This window comes from Schistocerca gregaria, chromosome 10 (genome assembly GCF_023897955.1).
Source record: "Schistocerca gregaria isolate iqSchGreg1 chromosome 10, iqSchGreg1.2, whole genome shotgun sequence".
NCBI lineage: Eukaryota > Metazoa > Arthropoda > Insecta > Orthoptera > Acrididae > Schistocerca > Schistocerca gregaria.
In genome coordinates this window covers 27,578,565-27,586,521 of record NC_064929.1, presented here as the reverse complement: position 1 = coordinate 27,586,521, position 7,957 = coordinate 27,578,565, and positions in this window count along the sequence as shown.

Below are 7,957 nucleotides of genomic sequence, written 5' to 3'. Positions count from 1 at the left end.
GAAACACAGAAATTTCATCAGGATTGAATACAACAGTCACCATGAGCACTTCCCTCCATGGGAGTAATGTCTCAAACAGTCTACGCTTTAAACGTTCCCTGGAAGAACAGAAGTAGTTTCCGATGAACATCTGGAGGCATTCTGAAATCTGTGGACTAACTGAGTGTTGATGAAACACTGAAATTGCATCGGGATTGAATACAACAATCACCATACGCACTTTCCTCCATGGGAGTAATGTCTGAAACAGTCTACGTTTGATCGTTCCCTGGAAGACAAGTAGTAGTTTCCGATGCACATCTGGTGGCCTTCTGTATTCTATGGACTATCAGAGTGTTGATGAAACACAGAAATTGCATAGGGATTGAATACAACAGTTACCATGCGCACTTACCTAGATGGGAGTAATGTCTCAAACAGTCTACGCTTTGAATTCCCTGGAAGACCAGTAGCAGTTTCCGATGCACATCTGGAGGCATTCTGTAATCTGTGGACTATCAGAGTGTTGATGAAACACAGAAATTGCACCGGGATTGAATACAACAGTCACTATGCGCACTTTCCTCCATGGGAGTAATGTCTCAAACAGTCTACGCATTGATCGTTCATTGGAAGACCAGTAGTAGTTTCCGATGCACATCTGGAGGCATTCTGAAATCTGTGGACTATCAGAGTGTTGATGAAACACAGAAATTGCATCGGGATTCAATACAACAGTCACCATGCAAACTTTCCTCCATGGCAGTAATGTCTCAAACAGTCTACGCATTGATCGATCCTTGGAAGATCAGTTGTAGTTTCCGATGCAAATCTGGATGCATTCTGTAATCTGTGGAGTATCAGAGTGTTGATGAAACAAAGAAATTGCATCGGGATTGTATACAACAGTCACGATGCTTTCCTTCTTCCATGGGAGTAATGTGTCAAAGAGATTACGCTTTGATCGTTCCCTGGAAGACCAGTAGTAATTTCCGATGCACATCTGGAGGCATTCTGTAATCTGTGGTCTATCAGAGTGTTGATGAAACACAGAAATTTCATCGGGATTGAATACGACAGTCACCATGCGCACTTTTCTCCATGGGAGTAGTGTCTCAAACAGGCTACGCTTTGATCGTTCCCTGGATGACCACAAGTAGTTTGCGATGCACATCTGGAGGCATTCTGAAATATGTGGACTAACTGAGTGTTGATGAAACACAGAAATTGCATCGGGATTGAATACAACAGTCACCATACGCACTTTCCTCCATGGGAGTAATATCTGAAACTGTCTACGTTTGATCGTTCCCTGGAAGACCAGTAGTAGTTTCCGATGCACATCTGGTGGCATTCAGTAATCTGTGGACTATCAGAGTGTTGATGAAACACAGAAATTGCATAGGGATTGAATACAATAGTTACCATGCGCTCTTACCTCCATGGGAGTAATGTTTTAAACAGTTTACGCTTTGAATTCCCTGGAAGACCAGTAATAGTTTACGATGCACATCTGGAGGCATTCTGTAATCTGTGGACTATCAGAGTGTTGATGAAACACAGAAATTGCATCGGGATTGAATACAACAGTCACCATGCGCACTTCCCTCCATGGGAGTAATGTCTCAAACAGTCTACGCTTTGATCGTTCCCTGGAAAACCAGTAGTAGTTTCCGATGCACACCTGGAGGAATTCTGTAATCTGTGGACTTTCAGACTGTTGATGATACACAGAATTTGCATCGGAATAGAATACAAGAGTTACCATGCGCACTTTCCTCCATGGGAGTAATGTCTCAAACAGTCTACGCTTTGATCGTTCCCAGGAAGACCAGTAGTAGTTTGCGATGCACATCTGGAGGCATTCTGAAATCTGTGGACTAACTGAGTGTTAATGAAACACAGAAATTGCATCGGGATAGAATACAACAGTCACCATAAGCACTTTCCTAAATGGGAGTAATGTCTCAAACAGTCTACGCTTTGATCGTTCAATGGAAAACCAGTAGTAGTTTCCGATGCACATCTGGAGGCATTCTATAATCTGTGGACTATCACAGTGTTGATGAAACACTAAAATTTCATCGGGATTGAGTACAATAGCACCATGCGCACTTTCAACCATGGGAGTAAGGTCTCAAACGGTCTACGCTTTGATCGTTCCCTGGAAGTCCAGTAGTAGTTTCCGATGCACACCTGGAGGCATTCTGTAATCTGAGGACTATCAGACTGTTGATGAAACACCGAAATTACACCGGGATTGAGTACAACAGTCACCATGCGCACTTTCCTCCATGGGAGTAAGGTCTCAAACAGTCTACTCTTTGATCTTTCCCTGGAAGACCAGTGGTAGTTTCCGATGCACATCTGGAGGCATTCTGTAATCTGTGGACTATCAGACTGTTGATAAAACACCGAAATTACTCCGGGATTCAATACAACAGTCACCATGCGCACTTTCCTCCATGGGAGTAATGTCTCAAACAGTCTACGCATTGATCGATCCTTGGAAGATCAGTAGTAGTTTCCGATGCAAATCTGGAGACATTCTGTAATCTGTGGAGTATCAGAGTGTTGATGAAACAAAGAAATTGCATCGGGATTGTATACAACAGTCACGATGCTTTCCTTCTTCCATGGGAGTAATGTGTCAAAGAGTTTACGCTTTAGTCGTTCCCTGGAAGACCAGTAGTAGTTTCCGAAGCACATCTGGTGGCATTCTGTAATCTGTGGACTATCAGAGTGTTGATGAAACACAGACATTGCATCGGGATTGAATACAACAGTCACCATCCGCATTTTCCTCCATGGGAGTAATGTCTCAAACAGTCTACGCTTTGATCGTTCCCTGGAAGACAAGTAGTAGTTTCCGATGCACATCTGGAGGCATTCTGAAGTCTGTGGACTAACTGAGTGTTGATGAAACACAGAAATTGCATCGGGATAGAATACAACAGTCACCATAAGCACTTTCCTCCATGGGAGTAATGTCTCAAACAGTCTACGCTTTGATGGTTCCCTGGAAGACCAGAAGTAGTTTCCGACGCACATCTGGAGGCATTCAGTAATCTGTGGACCATCAGAGTGTTGATGAAACACAGAAATAGCATCGGGATTGAATACAACAGTCACCATGCCCACTTTCCTCCATGGGAGTAGTGTCTCAAACAGTCTACGCTTTGATCGTTCCCTGGAAGACCAGTAGTAGTTTCTGATGCACGTCTGGTGGCATTCTGTAATCTGTGGACAATCCGAGTGTTGATGAAGCTCAGAAATTGCATCGCGATTGAATACAACAGTCACCATGCGCACTTTCCTCCACGGGAGTACTGTCTCAAAAAGTCTACTCTTTGTTCTTTCCCTGGAAGACCAGTGGTAGTTTCCGATGCACATCTGGAGGCATTCTATAATTTGTGGACCATCACACTGTTGATGAAACAGAAATTACATTGGGATTGAATACAACAGTCACCATGCGCACTTTCCTCCATGGGAGTAATGTCTCAAAGGGTCTCCGCTTTGATCGTTCATTGGAAGACCAGTAGTGGTTTCCGTTGCACATCTGGAGGCATTCTGTAATCTGTGGACTATCTCACTGTTGATGAAACACAGAAATTGCATCGGGATTCAATACAACAGTCACCATGCAAACTTTCGTCCATGGCAGTAATGTCTCAAACAGTCTACGCATTGATCGATCCATGGAAGATCAGTAGTAGTTTCCGTTGCAAATGTGGAGGCATTCTGTAATCTGTGGAGTATCAGAGTGTTGATGAAACAAAGAAATTGCATCGGGATTGTATACAAAAGTCACGATGCTTTCCTTCTTCCATGGGAGTAATGTGTCAAAGAGTTTACGCTTTGATCGTTCCCTGGAAGACCAGTAGTAATTTCCGATGCACATCTGGAGGCATTCTGTAATCTGTGGTCTATCATAGTGTTGATGAAACACAGAAATTTCATCGGGATTGAATACAACAGTCACCATGAGCACTTTCCTCCATGGGAGTAATGTCTCAAACAGTCTACACTTTAAACGTTCCCTGGAAGACCAGAAGTAGTTTCCGATGAACATCTGGAGGCATTCTGAAATCTGTGGACTAACTGAGTGTTGATGAAACACAGAAATTGCATCGGGATTGAATACAACAATCACCATACGCACTTTCCTCCATGGGAGTAATGTCTGAAACAGTCTACGTTTGATCGTTCCCTGGAAGACAAGTAGTAGTTTCCGATGCACATCTGGTGGCCTTCTGTATTCTATGGACTATCAGAGTGTTGATGAAACACAGAAATTGCATTGGGATTGAATACAACAGTTCCCATGCGCACTTACCTAGATGGGAGTAAAGTCTCAAACAGTCTACGCTTTGAATTCCCTGGAAGACCAGTAGCAGTTTCCGATGCACATCTGGAGGCATTCTGTAATCTGTGGACTATCAGAGTGTTGATGAAACACAGAAATTGCACCGGGATTGAATACAACAGTCACTATGCGCACTTTCCTCCATGGGAGTAATGTCCCTAACAGTCTACGCTTTGATCGTTTCTGGAAGACCAGTAGCAGTCTCCGATGCACATCTGGATGCATTCTGTAATCTGTGGACTATCAGAGTGTTGATGAAACACTAAAATTGCATCGGGATTGAGTACAATAGTCACCATGCGCACTTTCCTCCATGGGAGTAATGTCTCAAACAGTCTACGCTTTGATCGTTCCCTGGAAGACCAATAGTAGTTTCCGATGCACACCTGTAGGATTCTGTAATCTGTGGACTATCAGACTGTTGATGATACACAGAAATTGCATCGGGATGGAATACAACAGTCACCATGCGCACTTACCTCCATGGGAGTAATGTCTCAAACAGTCTACGCTTTGATCGTTCCCTGGAAGACCAGTAGTAGTTTCCAATGCACATCTGGAGGCATTCTGAAATCTGTGGACTAACTGCGTGTTGATGAAACACAGAAATTGCATCGGGATAGAATACAACAGTCACCATAATCACTTTCCTCCATGGGAGTAATGTCTCAAACAGTCTACGCTTTGATCGTTCCCTGGAAGGCCAGAAGTAGTCTCCGATGCACATCTGGAGGCATTTTGTAATCTGTGGACTATCAGAGTGTTGATGAAACACAGAAATAGCATCGGGATTGAATACAACAGTCACCATGGGCACTTTCCTCCATGGGAGTAGTGTCTCAAACAGTCTACGCTTTTATCGTTCCCTGGAAGACCAGTAGTAGTTTCCGATGCACGTCTGGTGTCATTCTGTAATCTGTGGACAATCCGAGTGTTGATGAAACTCAGAAATTGCATCGGGATTGAATACAACAGTCACCATGCGCACTTTCCTCCACGGGAGTAGTGTCTCAAACAGTCTACTATTTGATCTTTCCCTGGAAGACCAGTGGTAGTTTCCGATGCACATCTGGAGGCATTCTGTAATCTGTGGACCATCAGACTGTTGATGAAACACAGAAATTACATCGGGATTGAATACAACAGTCACCATGCGCACTTTCCTCCATGGGAGTATTGTCTCAAAGAGTCTCCGCATTGATCGTTCATTGGAAGACCAGTAGTAGTTTCCGATGCACATCTGGAGGCATTCTGTAATCTGTGGACTATCAGAGTGTTGATGAAACAAAGAAATTGCATCGGGATTGTATACAACAGTCACGATGCTTTCCTTCTTCCAAGGGAGTAATGTGTCAAAGAGTTTACGCTTTGATCGTTCCCTGGAAGACCAGTAGTAATTTCCGATGCACATCTGGAGGCATTCTGTAATCTGTGGTCTATCAGAGTGTTGATGAAACACAGAAATTTCATCGGGATTGAATACAACAGTCACCATGAGCACTTCCCTCCATGGGAGTAATGTCTCAAACAGTCTACGCTTTAAACGTTCCCTGGAAGAACAGAAGTAGTTTCCGATGAACATCTGGAGGCATTCTGAAATCTGTGGACTAACTGAGTGTTGATGAAACACAGAAATTGCATCGTGATTGAATACAACAATCACCATACGCACTTTCCTCCATGGGAGTAATGTCTGAAACAGTCTACGTTTGATCGTTCCCTGGAAGACAAGTAGTAGTTTCCGATGCACATCTGGTGGCCTTCTGTATTCTATGGACTATCAGAGTGTTGATGAAACACAGAAATTGCATAGGGATTGAATACAACAGTTACCATGCGCACTTACCTAGATGGGAGTAATGTCTCAAACAGTCTACGCTTTGAATTCCCTGGAAGACCAGTAGCAGTTTCCGATGCACATCTGGAGGCATTCTGTAATCTGTGGACTATCAGAGTGTTGATGAAACACAGAAATTGCATCAGCATTGAATACAACAGTCACCATGCGCACTTTCCTCCATGGGAGTAATGTCTCAAACAGTCTACGCATTGATCGATCCTTGGAAGATCAGTTGTAGTTTCCGATGCAAATCTGGTTGCATTCTGTAATCTGTGGAGTATCAGAGTGTTGATGAACAAAGAAATTGCATCGGGATTGTATACAACAGTCACGATGCTTTCCTTCTTCCATGGGAGTAATGTGTCAAAGAGATTACGCTTTGATCGTTCCCTGGAAGACCAGTAGTAATTTCCGATGCACATCTGGAGGCATTCTGTAATCTGTGGTCTATCAGAGTGTTGATGAAACACAGAAATTTCATCGGGATTGAATACGACAGTCACCATGCGCACTTTTCTCCATGGGAGTAGTGTCTCAAACAGGCTACGCTTTGATCGTTCCCTGGATGACCACAAGTAGTTTGCGATGCACATCTGGAGGCATTCTGAAATATGTGGACTAACTGAGTGTTGACGAAACACAGAAATTGCATCGGGATTGAATACAACAGTCACCATACGCACTTTCCTCCATGGGAGTAATGTCTGAAACTGTCTACGTTTGATCGTTCCCTGGAAGACCAGTAGTAGTTTCCGATGCACATCTGGTGGCATTCAGTAATCTGTGGACTATCAGAGTGTTGATGAAACACAGAAATTGCATAGGGATTCAATACAATAGTTACCATGCGCTCTTACCTCCATGGGAGTAATGTTTTAAACAGTCTACGCTTTGAATTCCCTGGAAGACCAGTAATAGTTTCCGATGCACATCTGGAGGCATTCTGTAATCTGTGGACTATCAGAGTGTTGATGAAACACAGAAATTGCATCGGGATTGAATACAACAGTCACCATGCGCACTTCCCTCCATGGGAGTAATGTCTCTAACAGTCTACGCTTTGATCGTTTCTGGAAGACCAGAAGCAGTTTCCGATGCACATCTGGAGGCATTCTGTAATCTGTGGTCTATCAGAGTGTTGATGAATCACTAAAATTGCATCGGGATTGAGTACAATAGTCACCATGCGCACTTTCCTCCATGGGAGTAATGTCTCAAACAGTCTACGCTTTGATCGTTCCCTGGAAGACCAGTAGTAGTTTCCGATGCACATGTGGAGGCATTCTGTAATTTGTGGACTATCAGAGTGTTGATGAAACACTAAAATTGCATCGGGATTGAGTACAATAGTCACCATGCGTACTTTCCTCCATGGGAGTAATGTCTCAAACAGTCTACGCTTTGATCGTTCCCAGGAAGACCAGTAGTAGTTTGCGATGCACATCTGGAGGCATTCTGAAATCTGTGGTCTATCAGAGTGTTGATGAAACACAGAAATTTCATCGGGATTGAATACAACAGTCACCATGAGCACTTTCCTCCATGGGAGTAATGCCTCAAACAGTCTACGCTTTAAACGTTCCCAGGAAGACCAGAAGTAGTTTCCGATGAACATCTGGAGGCATTCTGAAATCTGTGGACTAACTGAGTGTTGATGAAACACAGAAATTGCGTCGGGATTGAATACAACAATCACCATACGCACTTTCCTCCATGGGAGTAATGTCTGAAATAGTCTACGTTTGATCGTTCCCTGGAAGACAAGTAGT